Here is a 27,871-nt window from a genome sequence, read left to right as displayed (position 1 = left end):
ATTTTGTGCTCTCTCTCTCTCTCTCTCTCTCACACACACACACACACACACACACACACACAATTGTTTCATAAAAGTAAAACTCCTTGTTCCATGGGATCGTCTAGGACTAACTTGACTTGTTTGGCCCTCGAAAAATATGATCTTTCGATCTCGATCGTCGATACGTGGCGTAGATGCCCCTTCATCAGCACCCTCCCCTTAACTCTCTATTTGAATGGGTTTTGTTCAATCTCTCTGTCATGATGGGTTTTGGAGTTTGTAGGCGTAAAGAGTGTGTTTCCTTTGTTTTTGAAAACTAATTGTTATAAGAAAGAATATAAACTCAGATACTTTATTTAAACTTGCCCGTGACTATCAATTGTTTAACAGAAGGTCATGTAAACAAACAACCTATTCATGGCAACACCATGACTAAGAAGTCTGCAAATAACAGTAGTAAACGAAACGAAGCACAGATTATACTAAAAACCCAAACTCCTATATAAACTACTTAAATAAACAACCCATACTAAAAAGTAAAAACCAACCTATACTAAAACTAAACACCTGATACTAGAAGTCTTTTTTTTAGATCATGTCTTGAGACTAATATCTTCTGTTGGGGGATCACTGGAAAGCCCACTGGTTCTCCCTTCGAATTTCTTCCTCTTCCTCCTTAGTGAAATCATTCTTGATATTGAACATCTTACGCATTTCTTCCGGTGTTTTTCCCTTGATCATATCGGCCACTCTTTGGCAAGTCAGATTTAGCAGGCTATTGATATTCAAGTAGTTTGCAGCCATGATAAGATCATAAAGGGTGTTCTTATCGACATCGATGAAGTTCGCGTCCCAATCCTTGAGATCCTTATCAGAGGATTAATCCTTGCCGTTTTTATTTTTAAATTCAATATGTTTCTTGCAGTAGTCAATGATCTTAGACAATATTTTTCCCATCACGGTTGGGATAGGGATCCCATTATCAGCACAATCATCTTCGATTAGGTGTTTGATAGTCTGGGATTCGAGCGCAACAGCCACGTCCACCTCAAATACCTGGCCATCAGAGCTCTTCAGAGTCACCTTCTTAGACACCTCCTTAGACATTGTTCAATAACAAAATCAATAAAGAAGAAGACTAAAGTAGATGAGAAACGAGAGACAGAGAGACAGAGAGAGTGATTGTTAGGTTTTGAGGACCTTCCTTTCCTAGTTCTCTCTATTTATAAAAGTAGAAACCAAATCATAATGGAAATGGGAATTCTTGCCTAACTAGGACACTGCCTTTCTCCCAAATCTCACGTTGCCTCTCTCTCTCTTCTAATATAGGAATTCATTCATAATTAGGACACTTTGCCTTAAACTATCTTCCTGCTAATTCTTTTTTTTTTGAAATAGCAATTTGCATTAATAAGAAAAAATGACAAGGGAGCACCCGAGAAGGGGCAACCCAGAGAACAAAAACAAGAAAGAAGAAACAGAGAAGAAGAAGAAAAGATACAATAAAAATAACAAAATTATATTACGGGGGAAGATGATCGAACCAGAGAATACTCTCCCTCCCAACTCCCTGCTTGGCTAACCCATCTTCCTGCTAATTCTGTTTGTGGTTTATGATAATTTTAGAATCAAATTGCATTGCAAGCAAGAACCCACCCGGAAATTGCAAAAAAACGATACTAAGTAGTAATAGAATGGTTATGAAAGTTTGATTGGTGTGATTTTTAGACTATTTACGATGGGCCCCTCAAATCTCCACTCGGATTGGACGGTTAGGAAAATTTATGGGTTCCGGTATTATTTCTTTCCAAAATTTTTTGGTTGACCAATTTTTTTTAATTACTGAATTTCGGCCGAATTTTCGGTATTTCTGTTTCGGCAGCGGCCAAACCGACGCGAAACTGAAAATCACTACCATCACTTTCTAAACACTGACCTTATGGTGCCAGCTTCTTTGTGATAGCTAATGCCATAGCCAGTTTCCACAACTTTGTCTCTGTTGCTTGGTTTGTTTGGTAGGAAGTTTGATTTCAAAGGGCTGGATCTTTTGACGACTCTCATAGATATGGCAATAGCATTTTATTTCAATAATTTAGCTAAATAGGAGACATTTTGATAATTAATTAAGAATAAAAGTTACAATGTCATAACTTTTAGCAATTACATATTATGGATGATCGCAATGTGGTATGTGGGCACCAAACCATGCTTTGCATGCCTGTAATCCTGTATTGAGTAAGCGGGCCCCACCCTCGAATAATCTAGACCATCCACATATTGGGTCCCACTTGGTTTGTCCATCCATCCAAGATCATAGGATGATTCTAACCATCTGAAATTCTGAATCATGTACTTTGGGAATCCATTTGCTGGCTTTTTATTGGACGGTTAGGATCATCTAATCAGACTGGGAAGATGGTGATGATACTTGGAGCGATCGTTTTTGTCCATCTAATGAAGGTGAGCCCCATCTCTATAATCAATGGGCCAATCTATGCAATATAGACACTCTGCATCATAACATGGTGCAGACTGATCCCATTGGATCATATTCCTGTTTAAATGCTTGACTTTTTACTTATAAATCCCTAATCAGTAAAATATTTTCCAATTATAGCTCTGTTTGGATTGCAAGAATTTTCAAAAGTTTGAAAACTATTTTTTTTTCCTAGAATTTCCTGTTTTCCATTGTGTGAATAATGTGAAAAAATAACTTGAACAACAGTTTTATTTACAATGACCTTTGATTATAATGATATCTTACCTAATAAGTCATTTCCCTTCAAATTGTGGAATTACATAAATAGAGTCTTGATGTGAGACACATCATTCATCATGTCTCTTCATCCCAAAACCTATCCCTCTTATATCACCGCTCCCACATGATTTCACATTCAGATTAGAGTTGTTGATTGGCATGAGCACTGACATAATCAGCGCAAACGCAACCGGTCAATGGATCTGGCCCACAAGCTCATCCAACATCTAAGGCCTTCGTAGAGCCACCTTAAGAAAAAAAAAAAAAAACTCTCTCACTTGGCCTGCATTACTCTTCAGCCTTGACATAAACTGATTGGCATTTAATAATGAGGCTAATAATTTCCATTTAACCTTTCTATGGTCATAAAGTCCGAAATATTCATTAAACGTAACGGTTCACATAATGTCAATCACCTGCATTAAGGACTTAATAATTGATGAATTGCAAGACCTTTATGGATAATTGTGTGTTTGTCATCACCTGAGGTGAGAGATCAGAGAGAGTTTGATTATTTGAAAAATTGAAACACAAGTTATCAACCTGTTGATTTAACAATCATAATACTATCCATGATGCCTTTGCTCCACCAATACAATCTGAATGTGAGGTGCTAATTTTGACATTATTTTTTTGCTTCTCATAGAAGATTTTGGATAACGCCTTATAGACTCCATAACATTCGAAAAAAAAAAAAATCTTATAGACTCCATTGACCGAACTAATTGGCTAAAACTCCTTTATATCTCTAGCATTCTTAAATTTTGGGATAAGGGAAGTGAAAGAAGCAGTAAAATCTCTGCATGATTTACAATAATAATAAAAATTAATAAAATTCTTCCAATGCCTGCATCATATCAGATTCAATCACTTCCCAAATTCTTGAAAGAAACATAATGAGAATCTGTCTTGGACAGGGGCTTTGTTCTTATCCGTTATGAAAACTACCTTATGAATCTCCTCACATATGAATCTCATTTCCAATAAATTAGCCTTCTTAGCTAAGAGAGATGACATATTGCCATAAATCCATGTCTGAGAACAAGGAAGCAGGATTCTTCCCTAGGAGTGGGGAACCACGATTCCCCGATTTGCGAATCCGAAACGGAAACCTTCTCGAATCCCCAAAAACTGGGAATCCCGGTTCGAATTCGCCGGAAACCTGATTCCTACTTTTGGGAATCGCAATTTATGATTCCCCAGAAACGCGATTCCCACTTTTGGGAAACGCGGTTTAATGTTATGTGAAACGCAACTCCCCGGCGTTTCCCCGGATATTCCTTGGTGATTCCCAACTCCATAACGATTCCCGGCGAATCTCCGACGACTTCACGATTCCCGCTTCCGACCATTCTGGGAGCCTTTGATTCCCGCTTTCGATTCCTGCTATGGCAACCTTGGCTGAGAATCCCACTCAGATTCATAGATAATAAAAAATGATGAATAATAGAATCATCTAAACCAAATCTTGTCCTGAATTGATCGTTAATTTTTTGCTTATACCATGTTGATTAGATAGTGATAGCCTTCCTGTGGAAAGATTCAGAGTTCTTATCACCCTCCTTCAACCACAAAGCCTTGGATCTTTGACACCGAATTGTCTTCTCTTGTTTGATAATCTTTATACATTTATTCTTTAGATTATTACTCAAGGAACTTTCGCTGGAATTTTCTCATAAATAAGTTACTAAAGTGGATTTTGTTCTACTTTCTAAGGGCTATCTTTAGAGCTTTGATCTTGCAAAATACCTTAGTCCCATGAATTTCCATCAAATTGGTTGGAGTTCCACCAAAGTAACAATACAAGAAATACACTAATTGGCGAAGGAAAAAATCAGTTACCAATATGTAAAACATAGTCGATAAAAAGAAAATATATCAATTATCCATTTTATTTCATCCCAAGCAATTAAACTCTCCACAAAGGTATATTGAACCTATCTATTAACAAACTTCAAGCACAACTCAATCACACATAACAAACTGTCTCTTCCTCCATACAAACATCTCATAACAATAATAAAATCTAACAATCATTAACAAGAATCAAATGGGGTTGAGCCTCTAGCTCAATTGGATAAGGCTTTGTTCTTCAACCTAGAGGTTGGAGGTTCAATCCTAGCTTACCTACCCAAAAAAAAAGAAGCAAGAATCAACTATTACAATACTTATGAAACTATCACTTCTCATATTATTTACCTACACTATCTCATTGGCCTAATCTTTCGTTTACATTATCTCATATCTCCCTACTTTTTCTTTCCACCCACCACCACATACAAATCTACAAAATCATATGAGCTATCCCTATGTCCAAGCATTACATACATAACATTATTTATCATATTATTCCTCTGTCGACAATTCATATTATCTAAGTTAGGTGCACAATCCATATCACATTGCTCTAATATGCTTTAAAAGCATACTATCTAGATTCTTCGAACATCAAACAACCACATAACATTATAATAAAACCAACAACACCAAAACAATAAAGAAAACAACCCACAATGCCATGTTTTAATTCTTTTTTTCCTAAAAATAAAAGTCATAAAGTAAGAAAAAGAAACAAAAAATCCATACTAAAAAACCAACCCAAATATACACGACTAAAATAAAACTGTAAAACAAGATAATCTTTTTCCCAAGTAGCTAAAAATCAATTATAAAGTTCCTCTAATCAGGCGAATGGACCAGTAAACGCCCACTTATTCTTCTTGCGATATTCAGCCTCAATCTCGGGATCAAAATCGTTCTTGATATTGAATATATTTCGGATTTCTTCAGGTTGTTTTCCCTTAATCATATCAGCAACTGTTTGGGCAATCAGACCCAGAAGGCTTTTGATGTTGAGATAATTTGCAGCCAAGAAAAGTTGTAAAAGGGTGGCCTGATCAACCTTCACGAACTCAACATCAAAAGCCTTTAGTAACTCGTTGTTGAATTCATCTTTGATGGATTTCTTTTCTAATTTAGCATGAGTGTCACAGTAGTCAATGATCATAGATAATATCTTGCTTGTAACTTTAGGGAGAGGGATCACATTACCACCAGAAGCATCTTCGATTATGTGTTTGATCGTCTGAGATTCGAGCATTGCAACCTCCTCCGCCTCAAATTCCTCTCCATCAGAGCTCCTCAGAATCACCTTCTTCGACATTGTGAAGAAGCAAAGAGTAGAAGATGAGAAGCGAGAGATAGAGAGGAGAGAGATTTTTAGGGTTTTAGGGGTTCCTTTGCTTTATATTGGCAAAACCAAACCCTAAAGCTAAAACCCGATTTGGATTCCAAGAAAAATATTTCTGAACGAAAATTTTTTCTTGGAAAGTTTTTTCTCTCCAAGATGTATTTCTGGTAATTTAGTGGGATATATTATCATAAACCGAAGGTCCCTCTATGTAAAAAAGTTATAGGGTTGGTTGTAATTATCTTCTTCTTTTTTTTTTTTTGGGGGGGGGGGGGGGGGAAATACACTTGGACCCCTGTGGTTTCTGACACATTCAACTTAACCACTAATGTTTATAAAGTTACAAGTAGACCCTTGTGGTTTCAATTTGTGTAAAGTAGACCCCTCAGTTGATGGTTCGTCCACAGATTGAAGGGTTAGGATGATCCTATGAAGCTGATTTTTCAAGGCACACCCTATCTATGTCAGGGCCCATTAAATGAACGCTTTGGATCATCCAAACAATGTGAGCCCACTGTGTTTTCAGAAACCACAGGGTCTACGTGTATTTTTCCCCCTTTTTTGTTTGTTTGTGGAAAAAGTAGTAAATTTTAGAAATATTTTTCTTTTCCAACTTTTCCACAAAATTCCGGTTATCCAAACAGGGCCGACTAAAGACTTCTTCCTTTTGGGACTTACCGTTAATTTTCTCTTGGCTGCTAATCTCAGCCATGAGTTTTTCTTAACACTGATCTTACGGTGCAGGTTCTTTGTGATAGGGTAATCAACATTTTATTACAATAATTTAGCTAATTAATTAGCACATATTTTGATAACTAAGAATAAAAGATACAATGCCCCCGCACCATCAAAACATGAGGTGTAAAATGGTGGGTCCCACCCTTATACTATGCATAGGTTTGGGGAAAGATGGCGGGCCCCACCCACCAAAGATTAAAATAATAAATATACAAAGCCATAATATTAGCATTTAAATATTACTGATGACCAAATGTGGTATGTGGGCACCATATCATGCCGTGCACGTCAGTACTGCGCAAGCGGCCCCACCCTCGAAAAAATCTAGACCATCCACATACTGGGTCCTATTTAGATTGTCCATCCATCGCAGATCAAAGGATGATTCTACTTTCTAGCCAGCTGAACCCATTAGCTGGCGCTTCATCGGACCGGACGACGGTTAGATCATCTAATCAGAAACACTGGGATGATGGTAATGCCACATGAAGCGAAGGTGGGCCCCATCTGTTTAATTGGAGGGCAAATTTATATGCACTCTTCATCAATGGATCGTAATCCTGTTTAATCCTTTGGGTTTTTTACTTACAAGTCCCTAATCAATCAAATATTTCCCAATTATAAGCTCTGTTTGGATTGCAAGAATTTTCTGAAAAAGTTTGAAAAAGAAACTTTTTTTTCCTAGAATTTCTTGTTTCCCATTATTTGAATACATATGAAAAAATGTAACTTGAACCACAACAATTTTATTTATAATTATATCGTTCTAAATAAGGGTCGGGTTCTTACTGGCCCCAGCGCACTCTCCGTCACCACGCTTTGTTACTAACCGGAATTGGTTCGCAACGGATTTGATCTTCTTAGAGGGAAGATCAGCTCTTGATCCACTTCGAGGGAAGGATTGGTCCTCCTTTGTGCACAAAACACAGTTTCTAGGATACATTTTCTTCATTGATTTCCAAGAGACTAACTACATGTTATTTAAAGAAAAACCCTAACCTAGATAACCCTTATCTCTAAGAGGCCTATGCAAACCAAACAACTAAGAAAGCAATCTCTAAAAGCTACAAAATTAGAACTAATTTATTCCAATCCAAGTAGGACCCATCTATGCACCTAACAGAGAATGTCAAGTTCTTCCTAGTTGATGCAGGGGAGTTGCGCAGGCATTACTGTCGTAAATGGTTGCCCAAGCTTTAAGCCAAAAAGGATGTCAATTAGATATTCAGTTCAGGAAGAACCTCTGAATTTTGGAGTTACACTCACTAAAGACTAGGCTTGAAAGCTTTCAGTTATTGAATGGAACCGAGCACAACTCATAAACCAGGCTAACAGCTCTCGATTCTAAGTGAGATTTAGCTAATACTTTGCAAACCAAGCAACACTAGAACTCTCCACAAATGACAGATTCTTATCCCATGCAATATCATATGAAGCTTTCAGCCAACATAACTATAAAAATTTAATCAAATGTCACCAAGGAATTTCACATTCTTAGGCATATATGCATGTCATAATATCACCGAGAGCAATTTGTTCCAATCATCACTAGCAGATAACTTAGTCAATGGGCATTAAGACAAACATGTCATAAGCACCACAACATGCAGGATCATATTAGTGTATGGGTCTTGGTTTCAAGGAGCAAGCCCTCAATTCAAAGTGCTAATAAGACTAGCTTCAGAATTTGATCATACAATGGAACCAACTAACTGATAATTCCTCTCAATCAAACATCAGAGACATGCAAAAATGGAGAGCATTTGATTTTAAAAGCAATTAGACATCAAAATACATAGCTCAAAGAAAGTGCTGTAACTGCATATTGTTTATTTGAACATAGAACCATAAACACAATAATTAATGTTCATCATAAAATGAATCTCCCATGCTCTGTTCTTCTATATATGAGAAACAAATGTGCCATGTTGTGTTAGTTCGTTAGTGCATTTGGATTCTCAAAATAGGTGAGATAAGACGATTACATGTATACTTAGAGCTAAAGGTGGTGAACATGCTTTTAGAAATTACCAGCTAAAACCACAAAAGCTACCTCCCTTAAATTTTTTTGCTGAAACCATAATTCATGAATGTAAACAAAATCATATCAAAGCATATTTGTTAATATGAAACGGATAAGAAGCCTTTCCATTCGCCAAGTCCTTGAATTGACAAATGAAAACAGCATTAATCAAGAGCAAAATATATTATAATTTTTTAAATCTCTGAGTTCCATAATTTGCAAGTGTAAACAATCCTTCTAAAAGCCATTGCATGGAATTAATGTCAGAGCAATTTGCATTTGAAAGAGTTTGATCCCAACTGGACAGTGTTCTGTGTCAATTGGACAGTGCTCTGTGTCACAAGACTCACAACAACCTTGAGGCCATGAATTTGATCCCATTTTACACCAGGAGTGGGATACACTGTCCTTGAAACCATTAGGGTTCCTTACTAATGGACAAATTTGGCTTTAAAAAACCAGATAGCGCACTGACAAACTCAACAAAAATCAAATATGCACGTAAATTCTGATTGCAGATAGAATACGATTAACCACGGCACTCACATGCATCAACTCATACTTAAAATTTGATATACTATTCAATAACAAAAAAGTAATTTTAGCTAGTTAATAACTGAATAGAAATGTAATTTGCAAATCAAATCCTAACCATTGTTAATGCTTGACAATGAATGCACCCACCAAATATAAAAAAAGAAAAAGAAAAAAAGAGCAAAATAGATAGCAATGTTAACTTCATATCTGATCATGAAATTATCTTCTATCATTTTAGATTTATCATCTAAGGTTTAGGTAGACATAAACTGGATTCAACTTCCCAGCTTGGATCAACATCTTGGTGCATATGCCCATTTATAGCAAACCCTAAAATTGGTCCACTTCCCAGCTTTGTTTGGGCGCGACCCTAGCTGAGACCATGCTATCATCTCTAATAGTTCTTCCATGTTTCCATAATCACCTAGAGGTTTGAAATTTGGAAACATGAGGAAGAGTTCTAATGGAAATGAAACTAGATAGAGGAAATTTTAAAGGTGGGTAGTATTTGAGTTCACCAGGAAGGGCAATGAAAGCCTCTGTGATTCTGTGTGTTTGGCCGTCACTGATTTCCTTTCATGCATGTTCACAACTATTTTCACTTCTCCAAAAGTAGTAATATAAATAAATGGGAAGACAAGAAAACTTGTTTATAAAAACTAAAAATTCACTCCAAAAGTAGTAATATAAATAAATGATACTTTAATTAGGGGAAGAAAAAGAAAAACCAATAAAAATGCAATGAAAAGTATACACATACCCAAGAACATGACAGGCACCATTAAAAACAGTCCGAGAAATCAAACCCATCAGACCTACACTTCCACCACCATAGACCAAATTGATTTTTCTCTCGACCTGAAAAGTAGAAGAAAGAAAGAAACTAGATAAAGTGCTGCAGGATAGGGAGAGAAGAATAAGAGAAGGGAAGAAGAATAGAAGAAGACCGGTCCTGCATCATAAAGTCTATTAAACGGCACAGAAAAAACCCAATAAAGAAAAAGAGAATTCAAAAAGTATTGCTGCTCTTCATTTTAGTGTTTCCATCACTCTTAAGTGGACAGATACATTACCTTATTACCAGTTGTTTTCCAAGCTCAAGAGCTGCATCACTACTGAAATTAGGCTTGTTTCCTGATCTACTCCCACAGAAAACACAAATTCTTTTGAACCTACCTTTCTTCTCACTTACTACAGATTCCTCAGATTTCTCTTCATCTCCTTACAACCACTATATCCCTACAAGTAGGGATATGCGGCATATGGTATTTCCCTACGGATTTAAAATACATAGGGAAAAATTAAACTTTTCCCTACGGACATAACTAAAGTCTGTAGGGAAAGCCCGGTTTTGTTGTAGTGATTGCTGGGCCAACCTATGGCCAATCCAAGGGCTAAAAAGAAACTGTCTTTGAAAAGAGACAAGTTCACCTGCTAAGGGTCCATTAGGACACTAATAAGTGCATCTTTCATTTGCACATTTAGGGTAATTAGCATTTCATTTGGTTTAGCAATTTCATTAGCATTTCATTTGTAAAAGGGAGCCTATAAAAGGATTCCCTCATTAGCATTTCATTTGTGATCGATTGCAGAAATTGTGGTGTTGAAAGTCAAAATTTTTCTTATAGTGTGTTGATTCCTAGATGTGCAATTTTTAGACTAGACCAGCATGTGCATGGTGCTAGGCATTTTCCATTTTCTGCACTTGTCTTCATGATCCAGTTTCAGAATCGAAATTTGAAGGATATGTTTGGTCACCTAAGCATAGAAACGAGAGTTTCTATACTGATTTGATCCTTGAATAATCCAACTAGAGGAATGCATGTGATGGTGTTACATCATTTGGGCGTTGAATGTGGTCTATGCAATCTGAGTTTTTCCCTGAAGAATTAAACCTGAAAGTGCAGGCTGCTCTCTTCATATGCCTATACTATCATAGATGACATACCCTAATTTTCCTACAGCTCTTAAAAGGATCGAATGAAGATAGGACTGTGTTTCAGTACTGGTCTAGTGCTTGACTCGGTTACTAAATGCAGGCTTTCTGTTGAGAATGCCACCAGAGACTGAGTGTAACCATGGTTTTAAATTTCGACCGAAATTTGAAATTTCGGATTTCGGTGGAGAACGACACCGAAATCAACAAAAACTGAAATGGTCATTTATTTCGGCCGAAATTTTGGAATTTCGGTCGAAATTTCGATTTTGCCCGAAATTTAAACCAAAAAAACCTTTTTTTTTTTTTATTTTAATATTTTACCGAAATTTCGGTAATTTCGGCCGAAATTTAATATTGAATAAAATACCATTTTGTTTGTGGTACCGGATTTCAGTCGAAATTTCAAAATTTCAGGGTCCGAAATCGGTACCGAAACTGAAATTTTAAACCATGAGTGTAACTACTACCCTCCTCACTATTAAGGAGCTGGTTCTGTTCAATAACTTATAAAGATTGCTTAGGATTTTTTTCAATCTGAGCCTAACCTGCTGTCATTAGTATCTGCACATTGTTTTGGGCCACTTGAGAAAACCACCTCCAAGTTATTAACTTGAATTGGAATTCAGTTCTACCGAGGCCTTCACATAGTCAGATGTGAGAATTGGTTCCTTGGACAGTTCAGCTACTTTTGAGGATAGAACATACATTACATCATTGGTCCACAGCATATGAGACCTTTTGGCATTTTACTTACTCAGTGGCCTTCTTACTTGCCCCTCACAACTGAATACCTAGTTTCCCCTGCGCTTCACCTACATCAATATATCACCCCCAAAGCAAATATAATCAGGAAAATTGCTAGTGTTTTCCTAATTCTAATCAATACTCCCATTAGTCTCACTTGGTTTGATTTTTTTTCCTTAGTTTATATTCATCTGGCAACAAATCACATGAAAATTGATTGCTTGTTGTCTTGATTGAATTTTTTGAATGTTAATCTGTCGTGATTGCAGTTTATCTAACATTGATATCTTTTAACTCGCAAAAGAAGGGACGCCAACCAGACCAGAAGCTCTTTTATGAAGGATTTCCTACCTGGTTAGAAATAGCAAACGAGTAGTTGAACAAATGAAACACAAAACCCCATTTGAGTGAAAAAATAAGAAACACTAAGAAATGTGTCAAACAAACTAAATGCTAAGCTTAGCTTGTAAGAACCAACAAATTGAATCGGTGATCCGCACCACCACCTTCATCCAAACTGTATTAAGTATCCATCTCTCTAGCATCTCCTTTACAACCACCATTTTTTCCTTCCTCCTAGACCTATCTTCTCTTTCTCACACTCACTCCTTCACTCACTCTCTTATCTATCTATCTGTGGCTCTTGAAGATTGTGAGAAAGCAGAAGTTGGGTCTTGTCCAACGCCAAAATCTAAGATATGAGAACCTAGCTGGGTGTTAGTATTATTAAGATTACTAGCACTATTTGCTACGGTTTCAGCTACACTTGTGATGGGACTAAACAAGCAAACCAGAACCATGGTTGTGGCACTGGTTGGAAGTACCCCTATTACTGGAAGTATCAGAACTAAGTTCCAACATACCCCATCTTTTGTGTAAGTCTCTGTCTCTCTCTCAACTTTCATTTAATTAATTTTTCCCCCCCTAAGTTTAGGTCACTTGGGGATATACAGTATAACTGATCTCCAAAGATGGGTTATGTGTAATCTCTCTCTTTCTCTACAAAGATGGGTTTTGTAGTTTGAAGGCGTAAGGAGTGATTTTACTTTGTTTTTTAAACTCATTGTTACAAGAAGGAAGAGAGTTAAATACAGACACTGTTGTAAAAGTCCATGTGTGTTGATAGTATTTGAAATACAATGCAAAAAGTTTAGTCCTACATTAGAAAGTGGAAGAAACGTTTGCCTCCTTCTAAGATGTATTGCACGGGTCGAGCCGTGGCCTGGGCCTAATTCCAACGGTTTTTTTATTTTGTCTTAAATAAAGTGCAATATCTTACCATTTTAATGTCGAGCGGACACCATTTAAGCGTCTTTTCTTCTAGTTACGGTTTAAGCGTCTTTTCTTTTGGTTACTGTTTATATGACCATTTTCTAAACTTTACGTTTCTGTTGGTCTTATCCGAAGAGACACAGAAAGTGACTGTTGCAGAGAAATTAAGAAGGCGCCTCTTCACCAAGGGTTTTTTTCTTTCCCTATAAAAAGAGGTCTTCAATGCTAAAGAGAGATATACACCGACGATTTATTTAACCTTTTCCATCTCTAAGCATTCTGTTGAAAAAATCCATTGGGCAAATCCTTCGATCGTGCACAAATAAAAGGAAAATCACAAATAAAAACAAGCCACAAGATGAATACTGATATTTTACCAGGTTCGGCCAATTGCCTTCGTCCACGGGCTAGAAAACGATCTTCACTATGAGAAAAAACAATATACAAAGCTTACAATGGATTAAATTCAAACCCATAACCTGAGAAACACCCCAAGAGGAAACAAGAGAAAAAACCCGAGAAGAAAACCCACTGGAAGAACTGAAGAAGAAACTCTCTCTCTCTTTTTCTCTCTTCTCCTTTTCTCTATATTTATCTCAATCTATCTTTCTTACTTGGTTTTTCAAAAACCTAAAACTTCTTTCCTATTTTGTTTGATTCCAAATGTAAAGTAAATGACTTATACAATTCCAAAACTAAAACTAAGTCCCAAGAACATTATCTCCCAAAAGAGTAGATTTCCAATGTAGTATAGACCCAATGTTGTAGGTTCTCATGTAGCCAAGTAAATGTAGCAAGCTCCAAATGTAGTAGTCAAAGTAACAAAGTTCGAAAGTTGGAACATTCAATGGTTGCAAGCTCCATACATGTAGCAAGTTCCAAGATAGTCAAGTGGTCAATGGGTCAACTTCTCAAGCTTAGATTTCCAGCAAGAGTCAGAATCGGGCAAAGTTGACGATGACACGGGGGTGTTAAAACAATGTTTTGAACTTTTTTCTTTGCAAATTGTCCAAGAATAAAGATTAGGAGGAATTGCTAGGCACCAAAAAGTGGGGCACCTTTGGATCGATCTCATTATCTTGAAACAAACCAAGTGCTGAAAGCTATTATTTTACTTATATCACATGCTACAATGTACTTTTACAAGGACAAAAAGATAACAACTCAACTCAACTCAACTAAGCTAGTGTGCCTCTGTCGCAAACTAGTTGGGGTTTGCTAATGAATCCTTTAGGAAGAAGGTGAAAGGATCTACCCAGCTCAAATTGACTAAGCCTAATCCTGACACTAGTTGGATTCGTCTACATGGATCATTTTCTTCTATTCTCTCATATCCAAAGTCATGTTCTCTATTATGTTCTTAGCCCTCAAGTCTTTCCTTACCGCTTCTACCCAAGTTGTTTTCGGTCTGCCGCTACCTCTTTTTACTCCATCAACTTGGCACGAGTCACTTCTTCTCACTGGAGCATCTAAAGGCCTATGTTAGATATGTCCAAACCATCTTAAGCGTACTCTCTCATCTTCTCCTCAATTGTAACAAGCGGAAAAAAAAAACACTCATTCCATTGAAGACTTCACAACACATAAAAGAAATGATACTAAAGGTAGCATTACTAAGTACTGTCATGGCAATTTCAGTTCAAACTACTAATATGGTTTTACATGTCTGAAAATCTCATCAGAATCTGTAATTATTCCAAAGAGAGGGTAAACCCATTTCAGATAAATAGCTCTCTGAGCTACATTCGGCTGAATTTGGTGCCACCTCCATTACCATTTGGTTGGTTTCCAGCTTAGAGATGATCTAAAACGTCCTTAACCTTTTTTTCATAGGAGAAAGGGTTTAAGGAGTCCAGATCAGAAAAGCCACCCAATTGATCTAAGCTATTGGTGGGCACGTTCGTTTCCACTTGATATAGGTTAGAGAAGGTTGGGTTTTTGTCTTGGGATGTCTGGTTTGTGTTTACATGGGAGAAGGAGGGCACCTGCTCAAACTCATCTAGATTTAGTGGAGTTTGGTCAGAGGTATGGAATGTATCCCATAAAGGTGGGAGACAAGAGCATGTGTCTTCATAAGAGTTTTCTTGGCAATGCTTGACAGAAGTTCCTTTCTTTTTGTAGAACACTCTACATAAAACCCAATCTTCCTGCACAAAAATAAGAAGGCTGAAGGGATAAAAACCATAGCAAAATAATGTACAATGGGCCACTATCCACACTTTTATTTTGATATTGTTAGCCTTTCTTTGTTTTGCACTTCTGTAATTAGCTGTTCTAAAACTTTTCTCCAGAACGGTTTGGAGGAAATACATTCCTCCAGAACGGTCTGGATACCCCTTACTAATAGTGTAATAGCAGGGGGTGTGGCAATATTAATTTCTTTAGAAAATAAAAAGTAGCCATGGATTTTATATTTCCACACCCCCTGCTATTATTAGAGGGGCTGGAGGAAGTTCCTCCATACTGGTCTGGAGCCAAGTTTTGTTCAGCCATTAAGAGCCATCTTGAAAAGTTCAAATGTTCAAATACAAAGAGAAGGCTGTCAACACCAAAGCGCATGAGTGCTGCAAAGTAGCTTCTTGTATTTGTCTACATCTTCAATTAATTGGCATAACTCTTCTGATATTGGCACGAACATGTTTTGATAACAGGCAAACTCACCTTGTTTTACATTATTTAACCGGCTGTCTTAAGCCATTATAATTCACAAAAACCTCTCATCAGCCGATCAGAAAATGTAAAATAAAATCGGTTTGCCCTATTATCAAAACATAGTCGAGCAGATTTCAGTAGCCAACTTTTATTCTAAAATATTTTTGGAAATATTTAAAGTACCATAGTGTTCAAGCAACATGATTATATACTATGGGTGAAATTCGCGTCGGGTCGGATTGAACTTTTACTAAAAAAAATTGAATTAAAATCAACCCAATCCTGATGGAGGTGATTCAGGTGAAGCTACTTAAAACGTGCATAATTCTTTATTTTCAACTTCTATTTTCATCATCTTATTTGTAGCCTATTTTTTAGGTATCAAATGTTGTTAGGTTTTGCCAACTATAAAAGCTAAACCAAAATTCCCAAAAATTGACCCCTAATGTTTATCTTATATAGCTTTGAAAGCCATACCGCATAAAATAATCGTAGATGCGAATGATTTCCCAAGAAATTATAATAATTATTCAAGCATTTTTAATGTCATAATTTAAGTGGGATTTGCTAGAGACCATCGCAGAAGGCATTTCGCGGGCCGGCTGTTGCATGAGAGACCAGCCACATAGGCTCATATTTTGTCTTATTAATTCAATTCATCTGAGGTGGCTGCTCTCACATGTAACAGCCGGCCCGCGAAATGCCATCTGCGATGGTCCCTCGCAAATCAATTTAAGTATTTGTCCCCGGAATTTCCTGTGAAGGGCATATCTGAGGACATTTTAATTTTGGGTTTTCATTATTTTTGGGTTTATATTGTGAAAAAATTGAAAACATAAAATTTATAAAATAATAAATTTAAAAACAATTGACCATCTCGGTCCTCTTCTATTGAAATAAAATTTGCTACCATTCAAAATAAAAAATTAAAAATTAAAAACAAAATAAGGACAACAAATAATATCATGAATTCATCGGGATGTTTTCATGATAATTTCACAATAAATAATAAAATATGAAGATATCTCGGTAATTTTTCAGAAACTCAACTAAATTTTGGAGATTTTTTTTATTTTATCAAAAATTATAAAATATTATGATATTTTTTTGGGAAATGTTATCAGCACTACTGTATTTTGATGAGGGCACTCCTCACTTTATTAAAAGTACGGTATGGCCCCCACCATAGAATGATGCAAACCGTCCATTAGATGGGCCACAGCCTAAATAGGTTGTGCCCCAAAAATTATTTCCATAGGTTGATCCTATAGAGGGTTAGGATCAACCCTCTAAAAAAAAATTAAAAACAAAATAAAGACAACAAATAATATCATGAATTCAACGGGATATTTTCGTGATTATTTCACAATAAATAATAAAATTCAAAGATATCTCGGTAATTTCTCGGAATCTCAACTAAATTTCGGAGAATTTCTTATTTATCAAAAATTGTAAAATATTAAGATATTTTTTAAAATATCTGATATATTTGTCTATGTTCCTAATCAGTTGTGACAGCAAATGAGAAAAGTTTTAAATAAAGAGATGGGTTGTTTGTATCCATAAAAAAGAGGGTGTGCGCTATAAAAGTCTTAACATAATGTGTTGATACCTTGATGGGAACTTTTGACGGATGGGAGGGTCCTTCAAGACGGAATTCATGCATGACCCAATCAGTTTTCTTTCCCTTTGGAGCTCTCCCTTGGTAGAACACCAAGGTCTTTCTCATTCCCACAAGGGCTCCTTTCCGAATGTCTATAACTTGCCTATCCTTTCCAGTGGCCTTCCAGTACCCCGACATTGTCGCCCTGTTTGTTCGTAATCCGGTTGCATACTTCCGGTCATGGAGACTGAAAAAATACCATTCCTTGTCTCCCACACAGGCAATTTCTGACACAGAAGAATCTCATTTGGATGCACATTGAGTAGAAGTAGAAGAAAAGTAAAATGGTTATCATTTTCTAAGTAAAAATTATGTTTACTTTCCGGGGAGGAAATTCAAAAAGTTATTATTTGAAAAATTCCTCGCAAACACGTAAATTGGACAAATAGTGCATGACAACCAAACGTCTCTGAGAAAAAGAAAATGATGATTCTTTTTCTCTCCTTTGTCAGGGAAATACAATTGGAGCGACCAAACAGACCTAAGTGACCAGTGCTTAGGGTTCGAAGCTTGTAATATTAATAATAGGGGTGCAAGTTTGGCCCTGCCAGCCATGACCCGCCCTGAGCCCGAATAGGGTCAGGGTTGGATTTTCCAACCCTGAGGGCGGGTCAGGGTTCATTTTTTTAGACCCTGACTCAGGTCGGGTCGGGTTCTGGGTTAATGCCTCGGGTACCCTGACCCGGCCCGACCCTAAGTTTTCTATTATAGAATTGAACCATCTGTGCATGCTTCTTTTGCTAATGTTTTCTATTATCTTGGATTGATGTTTCTTTAGATTATTATTATTAATTGTCTCTGTTGCCCGTCATGTTGTTGAATTCATATTGTCTTATTTTGTTCCATTTCTTTGTTTATTGATCATTTTGTTCTATATGATAAGTGGTTTCTTTATTTTTGGCACTCTTAACAGGTATTTGCACTAGGGTCAATTAGGGCCGGCCCGGCCCGGCCTAGTCCTGCCCAATCAGGGCGGGCCAGGGCTAGCACTAAGCCCTGTAGGTAGACCTGGCAAAAGTGACCCGTGCCCGCGGGTTGACCCGGCCCACCCGCAAATTTGCGGGCACGGGTCTAAGTTTTCGTGACCCGTGAAAAATCAACCCGCGGGTGACCCAACCCGCAAAAACACGGGTCGGGTCGGGTCAACTCGCGGGCACCCGCGGGCACCCGCATGTTTACAGTATGTTTAAATTTTTGTGAGAATGTTATCGTCACTCACGCTGTTTGTTTTTTTATGTGGGAACTCCTCACTTTATAAAAAGTACGTTATGTCCGGCACCCTAGGATTATCCAAACCGTCCATTAGATGGGCCGTACCCTAAATAGCTTATGCTCCAAAATTATTTCCATCGGTTGATTCTAACCCTCCGATCTATAGAGGGTTAGGATCAACCCTCTAACATCAAGATTGGAGGGATAGGATCATCCTATGGAAATGATTTTTGGAGCATAACCTATTTAGGCTATGGCCCATCTAATGGACGGTTTGGATCATCCTATGGTGTGGGCCATACCATACTTTTAATAAAGTGAGAGTGCCCAGTAGTGTTGTTAACATTTCAATGTGATTTTTATTTTATTATAATTTGCTATCAAGCTTCTCTTTTGGTAATTTCTCGGCAAGTGGGCATTGTGAGTGCACATATACGCTCATCGAAAATGTTGGTAGCAAATGTAAAAAGGTAAAAAAAAGTAATCATAACACCAGAAAAAAGTAAAATAGCGAAACTATATAAAGTGTTAAATGAAAAATTACGTAGAAATGGTGATAGATTGTAAAATTACCAAAAAAATACAAATAACCTGTAGAATGTTATGACAATTACAGGAAAATTATATGCTGTTAAATCAAAAGAGTGATTACAATCCCATATTTGCGGGTGCCCGCGGGTCACCCGCGGGGCCGCGCGGGTCACAAGAATTTTGACCCGCAAAAATGCGGGTCATTTGATAACCCGACCCGTATGACCCACACCCGCATCACCCGCGGGTTGACCCGGCCCGGCCCACCCGTTTGCCAGGTCTACCTGTAGGGCGGGCAATGGGTTGAGGTTTTTTCGGCCCTACCTCAGGGTCAGGGCGGGTCAGGGCCGAGATAATGGGTTCCAGGGTTGGGCTAAGGTTTTGAAAAACCCGACCCTGTTGCAGCCCTAGTTAATATGGGAAATTAAAATAAGGGTAATGTAGGGTTTGTAGGTTCAAGGTTAATCCATTGTAATCATGTTTTATTGTTTTCTCACAGTGGAAGTGTTGTTGCTCATGGACATAGGCATCTTGGCCGAACCATGTAAAATCTCGATGTGTGCATCTTGTGCTTTGTTCATTTATGTTACATCTCACCCGTCGGATTTCTTATGAGGTAACATGGTAACTTACCTTCTTGAACCTTTTTTCATTCGATATGCTGTTTGTGGTAAATATCAGTATGACCACCTTAATATGTGACTAAATCGAATTTTTCATCTCATTGGTAAAAATGTTGGAAATTGTAAATTAAAATCAATGTTTATTATTCTGTGAAAAGACTCTGTGAAAAGGCTAGTGAGCCATGCTGCAACAGTCTAGAAGGATAACCAGAATCTGACCAAAGAAGGATGAGATGTAGAAAACCGAGAGATCTCTAATCTCTCAAAATAGGATCAAATATGATCTACAGCCAACAACAAGATGAGATGCGAGAAACACAAACATGCAAAGTAAGAACACAGGATTTACATGGTTTGGTTGTGTGCCTATGACAAGCCCCTTGATCCCAATTGCTTATAGAGCATGTCGTGTTCATCCGAACCTTATGATCTTCGTAATTTTTTACTCATTTATCACACTCAAGCAAACCACAGAGAGAGAGAGAGAGAGAGAGAGAGAGAGAGAGAGAGAGAGAGAGAGATGATGGTATTGTTACCTGGAAGGTCCCACGGCTCGATCTTGTTCAAGTCGATTTCAATAAGCATCGGAGACTCATATGAATTTTGACAATTGTTGCCTGCAATTTTTTTCGCCAAGTAGTCGGAGACGAGTTCTTCATCTCTTGGATGGAACCTAAAGCCTGGGGGTAGTTTGGATTCCACCAAGCTCAGTAAGCTCATCTTGTCCTTGTCACTATAGAGAGAGAGAGAGAGAGAGAGAGAGAGAGAGAGAGAGAGAGAGAGATTCAAATGGGTTATAAATAAAATACAGACCAAGAGAGGAGATGGGTCACGTTTTCTCAACCATGGTTAGCCTAATGTTTTGACCTCACCCTTTGATAGACCCACAACAAGCTAATGCCAACAGACTCTCCTTTTTGTTCTTCACCTCCTTTATAGCTTTCTCAGGCTGTTTGCATAATTGCATGGATACGGTTCTATCAGACAGCGGGGATTTCATTTCTTTTAATAGGCCTACTGCTCCTCTGCCCCGCCACTGTCCTTTCAAATTCTGTTCTTTCTAAGCACTTGACATTATTACTTGGTACGATGTTTGTACATCCATTTTACCTGCCCCACACCTGTTTCTAGTCGTTAGTGTAAATTATAAGTGTTATTCTAAAATGACTAAAATACCCTTCTCGTTTTGGCATTCATGCCAAGGAAGGAGGGGGAGAAAGGGAAAATACGAGGTCGATAATGACCAGAGAGGAGCAGAAAAGAAAGAGATAAAACAACAGATGAACTAAACCATTCCTCCCTCCAAGTTGTACTATTTTTCTAGTAATCATCATGTTTTGCTCCTGTTGATTTAAGGATCATCAACAGTGGATATATGAGAACACTTTCTTGGGCAGGATCAATTTTGACTGATGGGGTGCAAAAACGTAGCAGCCTGTTAGCTTCCAGCACGTGGCTAGAGGAGGGCCCACTGCAGAACCCACGTCAGCAGGGGTAATTTGGTAATTCCCTCGGAGTAGGTGAACCTGAGCCTATAGTTGGTCGACACCTGCTTTGGGGCATTAACTCCCCACCTACCCTAAACTTTCCCTATAAAAAGGCTTCCAAAGCTCATAAATCAGGGTATTGAATTCTCACCCACCACTCTAAACACTCCCTCTTCACTCCGGCTCTTACTGACTTGAGTGTCGAAGGGCCTGTCCGGAGTATACTCCGGGTCGGTCGTTCTGACCTCGTTTGCTTCTGTGCAGAACACAGTTCATCCGGACTCTATTTCCTTCTCTTCAGCTCATCGGGCCCTCCAGCTCGGCTCTTACGCCACTGTCATATCTGTTAACCGATTTCGGGCCTAACAGATTGGCGCCATCCGTGGGACCCCGAACTAAAGGCTGTTCCAATCACTTTACAAAAATGGCAGGGCGCAAGAGTGCGCGGGTGCCAACCGCACGGACTACCCGAGCCGTGCTACCCGGCAGGACTCGGAGTAAGCGACTCGCTTCGCTGGTGGTGGTAGCTTCTGCTACGGCCGAACAGAGCTAGCCTCGTTCGGAGCACCTCAACCCCATGCCCACTCCAGAGCAAGTTCAAGCCCTCTTTCGGCAAATGACAGCTCTCGTTGGACAGTACTAGCAGTTACTCCAGGCGCCCCCCCAACCTCCTCCGGAAGCTCCACGACCTGTCCCCGAGAGGCCAGATATCCGCAGGGGAGAGTCGTCGCCCCATGGTGAGGACCGAACTCACCACTCCACCAGACAAGTCCGTCACTCCACGGCCAGGCATGCACAGACAGAGCCGCACCACCGTCGAAGGTCGCGGTCTCGCTCTCCGCAAAGGCACCGAGCTCATGAAGAGCGCGTGCCACAGGCAAAATCCCGGTCCTGTCGTAGAAGTCCGGAAAGCCACTCCGGCTCCGCGGCGAGCCCATTTGCGGAGAGGAACAGGTCCCCAGACCGTAGAGTTGACCCGGTGCTGCGGAAAATAGAAGAGATGGACCACAGAATTGAAGAGCTGGCTAAAGATCGAAGCCGGCCTGTTTCTAGGGCGTTCACGAGCAGAACGCCATTCACCGACGACGTCATGGCCGCCCCAGCACCCAGGGGATTTCAAATGCCAACTATCCCGCAGTATGATGGGACCACTTGGAGACGTTCCGAACAATGATGCTCCTCCACGGTGCGTCAGATGGCTTCCTTTGCAGAGCATTCCCGAATACCCTAACAGGTGCAGCAAGGGACTGGTACTCAAGGATCAGACCGAACTCCATCAGCAGCTTCGATGACTTCGGGGAAGACTTGGTCCGCCACTTCATGAGCAGCCGCAGGCCAAGGAAAACAACAGCATCCTTAATGGCCTTACGACAGGAGGATAATGAACCTCTCAAAGCCTTCGTCGGCCGATTCAACAGGGAGGCGCTTCAAGTGCCAAATCTAGACCCATCGGCCGCTACAAACGCACTTCTCGCAGGTGCTAGATCTAATGATTTCCGCCGAGCAGTGGCCCGTAGGAATTCACTCTCCCTAGCGGACCTAATGGCTGGGGCGGAGGAATATATTTCAGTAGAAGAGACTCTGGCTGCTCTGGACTTGAATCGGAGGAGGGCCTCTGATGATATGAACCGAGACAAGCACCCTGCTAAGCCGCGTAGGGATGACAAGGTTGTTAGAAGAGACAAGTCCCCCCAAAGAAGGGAGGAAAACTTCACCCCTCTCAACACATCCCGAAAGCACATACTAGCTGGGACTCTAGTAATAAAAGAATCAGTACCAGAGGAACTCTAGTAACCTAGATCGATTCCCAATCTGAACATTGGAAGGCCTCCTTTGGCCGAATAGATCCAAAAATCAGAACCCAATGTCAAAAGAATACTGTTTTGCAAACCCTTCGAGCCTAAATAAAATTTTCTTGAAAACCCATCAAACTAGGGGCATTCACCCCGAACTACGCGAGACCTGATCCCTACACTGGGGTACGTAGGCAGCTCGGTTAAACCGAGTTCGGTCAATTAAAAAACAAGAAAAGAAATTCAATCATTTCAAAAAAAAAGAGGGACAAGTTCCAAAAGAAGAGAAATCAATTATTCCAGAAAGAAAAGAAAAAATAAAAACCAATTAACCTTCAAACAATTTATCTTCAACCTAGAGGCATTCGCCCTGAACTACACACGACCTGATTCCTACCTTGGGATATTTAGGCAACCTGTTCACAGGTTTGGTCGAAATCTTTGTTGAGCCTTAAGCCATTCTTTGAAAAGCCCTATCCTACCTATAAAGTCCTTCCGATGTTCAGAACTAATGATACAGGTCTCGAAACACAAAAAGTGAAAAAAAGAAAAGAAAAAAAAAGAATGGAGTTTGAAGATCTGCTAGACTGAAAACCTGAAAAGGCGGTCTAGGCAAAATTTAAGATCATTCCCCTGCTAAGTTGAAAACCCGAAAGGGCGGCTTAGGCAAAAGCTAAGGGGATAGCCTCCTGAATCGAAAACCTAGAAAGGCGGTTCAGGCAAAAGTTAAGGCTAGCACGGTCCGCCAAGTTAAAAACCCCGAAGAGGTGACTTGGTCACGGTAAGAGAACCATTATAAGAAGGCTACAGTCGGTATCAAGACTGAAGATCAATTGAAGTTCAAGCAAATTCAAGTGACATCCTCAAAACTGGGGGCATTGAAGCTAAGCAATCTTAGGGGTCGTAATTAAATCCTTGAGGCATTACTGTTTTAAGGAAAAAGTCCAGTGTTTACCAATTGAAAAAAAAAATTCCTCGAAATGATAGACTTACCAAATAAAACGTTAACTAAGTCAGAAGCATTACTGTGTCTGTCAGTGTAGTTAGTCAATCTTTGTCATTCTATGTTTACTCCTTCAGAGCTACTCAATCCTTTGAGTAGTGCCTTTTATCTAAGTTTTCTCTTTAGAAAGAGTTAATCGTCGTTCTTATGCCCAAATGATGCAACTGTCTTGGTGAAGGAGGCCCGGCCTCGGCAACTCCCTGCGATCGTATGAAAGAGCTCGGTAATCTAGTCAAGCAGCTTCATTTCAAAGAAGATCAACTCAGAAAAATTCAGAAGTAGAAACATCAGAAAGCCCAGCTTCCGTAAAAAGATCATACCCCAGGAAGGCACCTTAAGCTTGGAAGAGCCTCAGATGCAATGGTGGTTGAGCCAATTTCTCAAAGAGATGAACCATTAAAATTCAGAATCTCCTTCCAGTTAGTTAAATACTATCCTGGTCAAAAAATGCTTATCTAAACACCTGTCAAGAGGCAAATCCCACTTGTCCATGATTATATCCAAGAGAGCCGTTGTTCTAGATTACCAATTTCATGTATCTTGTTCAAGGTTTCAGTTATCAAAATCCCCAGAAGACAAGACCAGCAGTCTCTTTGAGAAAGATCTTGTTGAAGTTTCATAAAAGTGTCCCTAATCCATTCTTGTTAGTAATGGTTCTTCGTTCCTAAGGTTTGCCATTTCATCATTCGTCAAAATCGTGGTTTCCAACATCTTTGTCGTGCACGATTCATAATATCCCCGATTTCATTGAGTTAAAAAAAAATCAAAAATTCATCAAATCCAATCTTACGTCAAATTCAAATTCATGAAAAATCTCTAAATTCTTCGTTGTTGAATTCATCAATTGAAGCTATCTCGTTTCTTTGAACCCGTTTGTGAACGGTGTCTCATCTTCCGGGTTTATTTGGGAATGGCCTGTTATCTTCTTCTAACCCGTTTAGGAGCGGTGCATCATTTTTTTAAATCCATTTGGGAATAATTTCTTATATTCTTCGACCCGTTTGTTAACGGTGTCTCATTTTCTGAGTCCATTTGTGAATGGTCTCGTGGTCTCTTTGAACCCGTTTGTGAACGGTGTCTCATTTTCTGAGTCCATTCGTGAATGGTCTCATGTCCTCCTTGAGCCCGTTTGTGAACGGTGCCTCATTTCTCAAAAATCAAAAATTCATCAAATCCAATCTCCGATTCAAAAAAAAATCCAATCCTACGTCAAATTCAAGTTCATAAAAAATCACTAAATTCTTCGTTGTTGAATTCATCAATCAAAGCTATTTTGTTTCTCCTTGAGCCTGTTTGTGAACGGTGCCTCATTTCTCGAGTCCATTTGTGAATGGTCTCATCTACTCCTTGAGCCCGTTCGTGAATGGTGCCTCATTTCTCGAGTCCATTTGTGAATGGTCTTGTCTTCTCCTTGAGCCCGTTTGTGAACGGTGCCTCATTTCTCGAATCCATTTGTGAATGGTCTTGTCTTCTCCTTGAGCCCGTTTGTGAACGGTGCCTCATTTCTCGAATCCATTTGTGAATGGTCTCGTTTTCTCCTTGAGCCCGTTTGTGAACGGTGCCTCATTTCTCGAGTCCATTTGTGAATGGTCTTGTCTTCTCCTTGAGCCCGTTTGTGAACGGCGCCTCATTTCTCGAATCCATTTGTGAATGGTCTCGTCTTCTCCTTGAGCCCGTTTGTGAACGATGCCTCATTTCTCGAGTCCATTTGTGAATGGTCTCGTCTTCTCCTTGAGCCCGTTTGTGAACGGTGCCTCTTTTCTCGAATCCATTTGTGAATGGTATCGTCCTCCTTGAGCCCGTTTGTGAACGGTGCCTCATTTCTCGAGTCCATTTGTGAATGGTCTTCTCCTTGAGCCCGTTTGTGAACGGTGCCTCATTTCTCGAGTCCATTTGTGAATGGTCTTGTCTTCTCCTTGAGCCCGTTTGTGAACGGTGCCTCATTTCTCGAATCCATTTATGAATGGTCTCGTCTTCTCCTTGAGCCCGTTTGTGAACGGTGCCTCATTTCTCGAGTCCATTAGTGAATGGTCTCGTCTTCTCCTTGAGCCCGTTTGTGAACGGTGCCTCATTTCTCGAGTTCATTTGTGAATGGTCTCGTCTTCTCCTTGAGCCTGTTTGTGAACGGTGCCTCATTTCTCGAGTCCATTTGTGAATGGTCTCGTCTTCTCCTTGAGCCCGTTTGTGAACGGTGCCTCATTTCTCGAGTCTATTTATGAATGGTCTTGTCTTCTCCTTGAACCCTTTTGTGAACGGTGCCTCATTTCTCGAATCCATTTGTGAATGGTCTCGTCTTCTCCTTGAGCCCGTTTGTGAACGGTGCCTCATTTCTCGAGTCCATTTGTGAATGGTCTCGTCTTCTCCTTGAGCCCGTTTGTGAACGGTGCCTCATTTCTCGAGTCCATTTGTGATTGATCTTGTCTTCTCCTTGAGCCCGTTTGTGAACGGTGCCTCATTTCTCGAATCCATTTGTGAATGGTCTCGTTTTCTCCTTGAGCCCGTTTGTGAACGGTGCCTCATTTCTCGAGTCCATTTGTGAATGGTCTTGTCTTCTCCTTGAGCCCATTTGTGAACGGTGCCTCATTTCTCGAATCCATCTGTGAATGGTCTCGTCTTCTCCTTGAGCCCGTTTGTGAACGGTGCCTCATTTCTCGAGTCCATTTGTGAATGGTCTCGTCTTCTCCTTGAGCCCGTTTGTGAACGGTGCCTCATTTCTCGAGTCCATTTGTGAATGGTCTTGTCTTCTCCTTGAGCCCGTTTGTGAACGGTGCCTCTTTTCTCGAATCCATTTGTGAATGGTATCGTCCTCCTTGAGCCCGTTTGTGAACGGTGCCTCTTTTCTCGAGTCCATTTGTGAATGGTTTTCTATCCTCCTTGAGGCCGTTTGTGAACGGTGCCTCATTGTCCAAGTCCATTTGGGAATGCTTCTTATCCTCGTTGAACCCGCTTGTGAGCGGCGTCTCATCTCCTTCTAAAAACCTTTTGGGAACGATCTTTGTCCTTTCCCTTCAAAATCCATTCGAAAATGATATCTCATTCTCTAATTGCCCGTTTGTGAACGGCGCCGCATCGAGTTTATTATTATTATTATTCCAATTCTAGGATTTCATCTAGGGTCTTGCATTATAGTAGGTTGCATTGTGTCTAGGGAGTCCTTTGTCGATTAAAGGTACGCAAAATGGCTCTGTCACTTTTACTTTGGTATTCGATGACTACGTCATCTCTACCAAAGAGGGGCATCTGTAGACACTCTCATTTTGCTACACTTTAAGCAACAATAACCTAATATATTGATCCGTGGAATTTCATTGGTAAAGTATGCATCCTCAAATTTTCTAAAAACCGAAATGATAAAGAGATGTACCTGGTGAGATGATTAGATCCGAAAAATTGAAAAATACCCTGATTGGTGAATTTAGTGTGTTAAATCCATGTGAGAGCCCCTCTATCATGAATTTATATGTTTTAGGTCATTAATATCTCGATCTGACTTTACGGATCATCAATCGGGACAAAATAAGCTAGGGTCACTTCACAGCCCGGGACCTGATTCCATTCCGAGACCCGATTTTTGTAAATCGTTAGATCAAGGGCAGATCTTAACCTGGGTGTCTTTCCTTACTAAGAATTTGTGATCATTTAGTCAAAATAGGATCGATCAAGGTTAATCTCAAATTCAGATTAAACATTGTGTCACTTAATTGAGCAAAAACCCAGTGAAAAA

At 39.4% G+C, this 27,871-nt stretch overlaps 4 pseudogenes across 1 annotated transcript; all 4 read right to left on the bottom strand.

The window, feature by feature from the left end:
• Positions 1-26: 26 nt before the first annotated feature.
• On the bottom strand, positions 27-3,210 carry LOC143854235 (SKP1-like protein 1B pseudogene; annotated as a pseudogene).
• Positions 3,211-5,259: 2,049 nt separating this feature from the next.
• On the bottom strand, positions 5,260-5,998 carry LOC143854234 (SKP1-like protein 1A pseudogene; annotated as a pseudogene).
• Positions 5,999-8,027: 2,029 nt separating this feature from the next.
• On the bottom strand, positions 8,028-10,450 carry LOC143853737 (cytokinin riboside 5'-monophosphate phosphoribohydrolase LOG8-like; annotated as a pseudogene).
• A 3,853-nt stretch (positions 10,451-14,303) lies between these two features.
• LOC143854557 (NAC domain-containing protein 21/22-like) lies at positions 14,304-20,796 on the bottom strand (annotated as a pseudogene). The gene is made up of 3 exons (XR_013237545.1): positions 20,401-20,796; positions 17,448-17,725; positions 14,304-15,330 (listed from the first exon to the last, which is right to left on the bottom strand). The product of XR_013237545.1 is annotated as an NAC domain-containing protein 21/22-like (transcript).
• Positions 20,797-27,871: the final 7,075 nt, after the last annotated feature.

The sequence above is a fragment of the Tasmannia lanceolata genome, unplaced genomic scaffold, assembly GCF_043159265.1.
Source record: "Tasmannia lanceolata isolate RefF3 unplaced genomic scaffold, GAP_Taslan_0.1 ptg000020l, whole genome shotgun sequence".
Classification (NCBI taxonomy): Eukaryota; Viridiplantae; Streptophyta; class Magnoliopsida; order Canellales; family Winteraceae; genus Tasmannia; species Tasmannia lanceolata.
The sequence above is the reverse complement of the archived record's forward strand: the minus strand, read 5'-3'. Positions and strand labels throughout refer to the sequence as shown.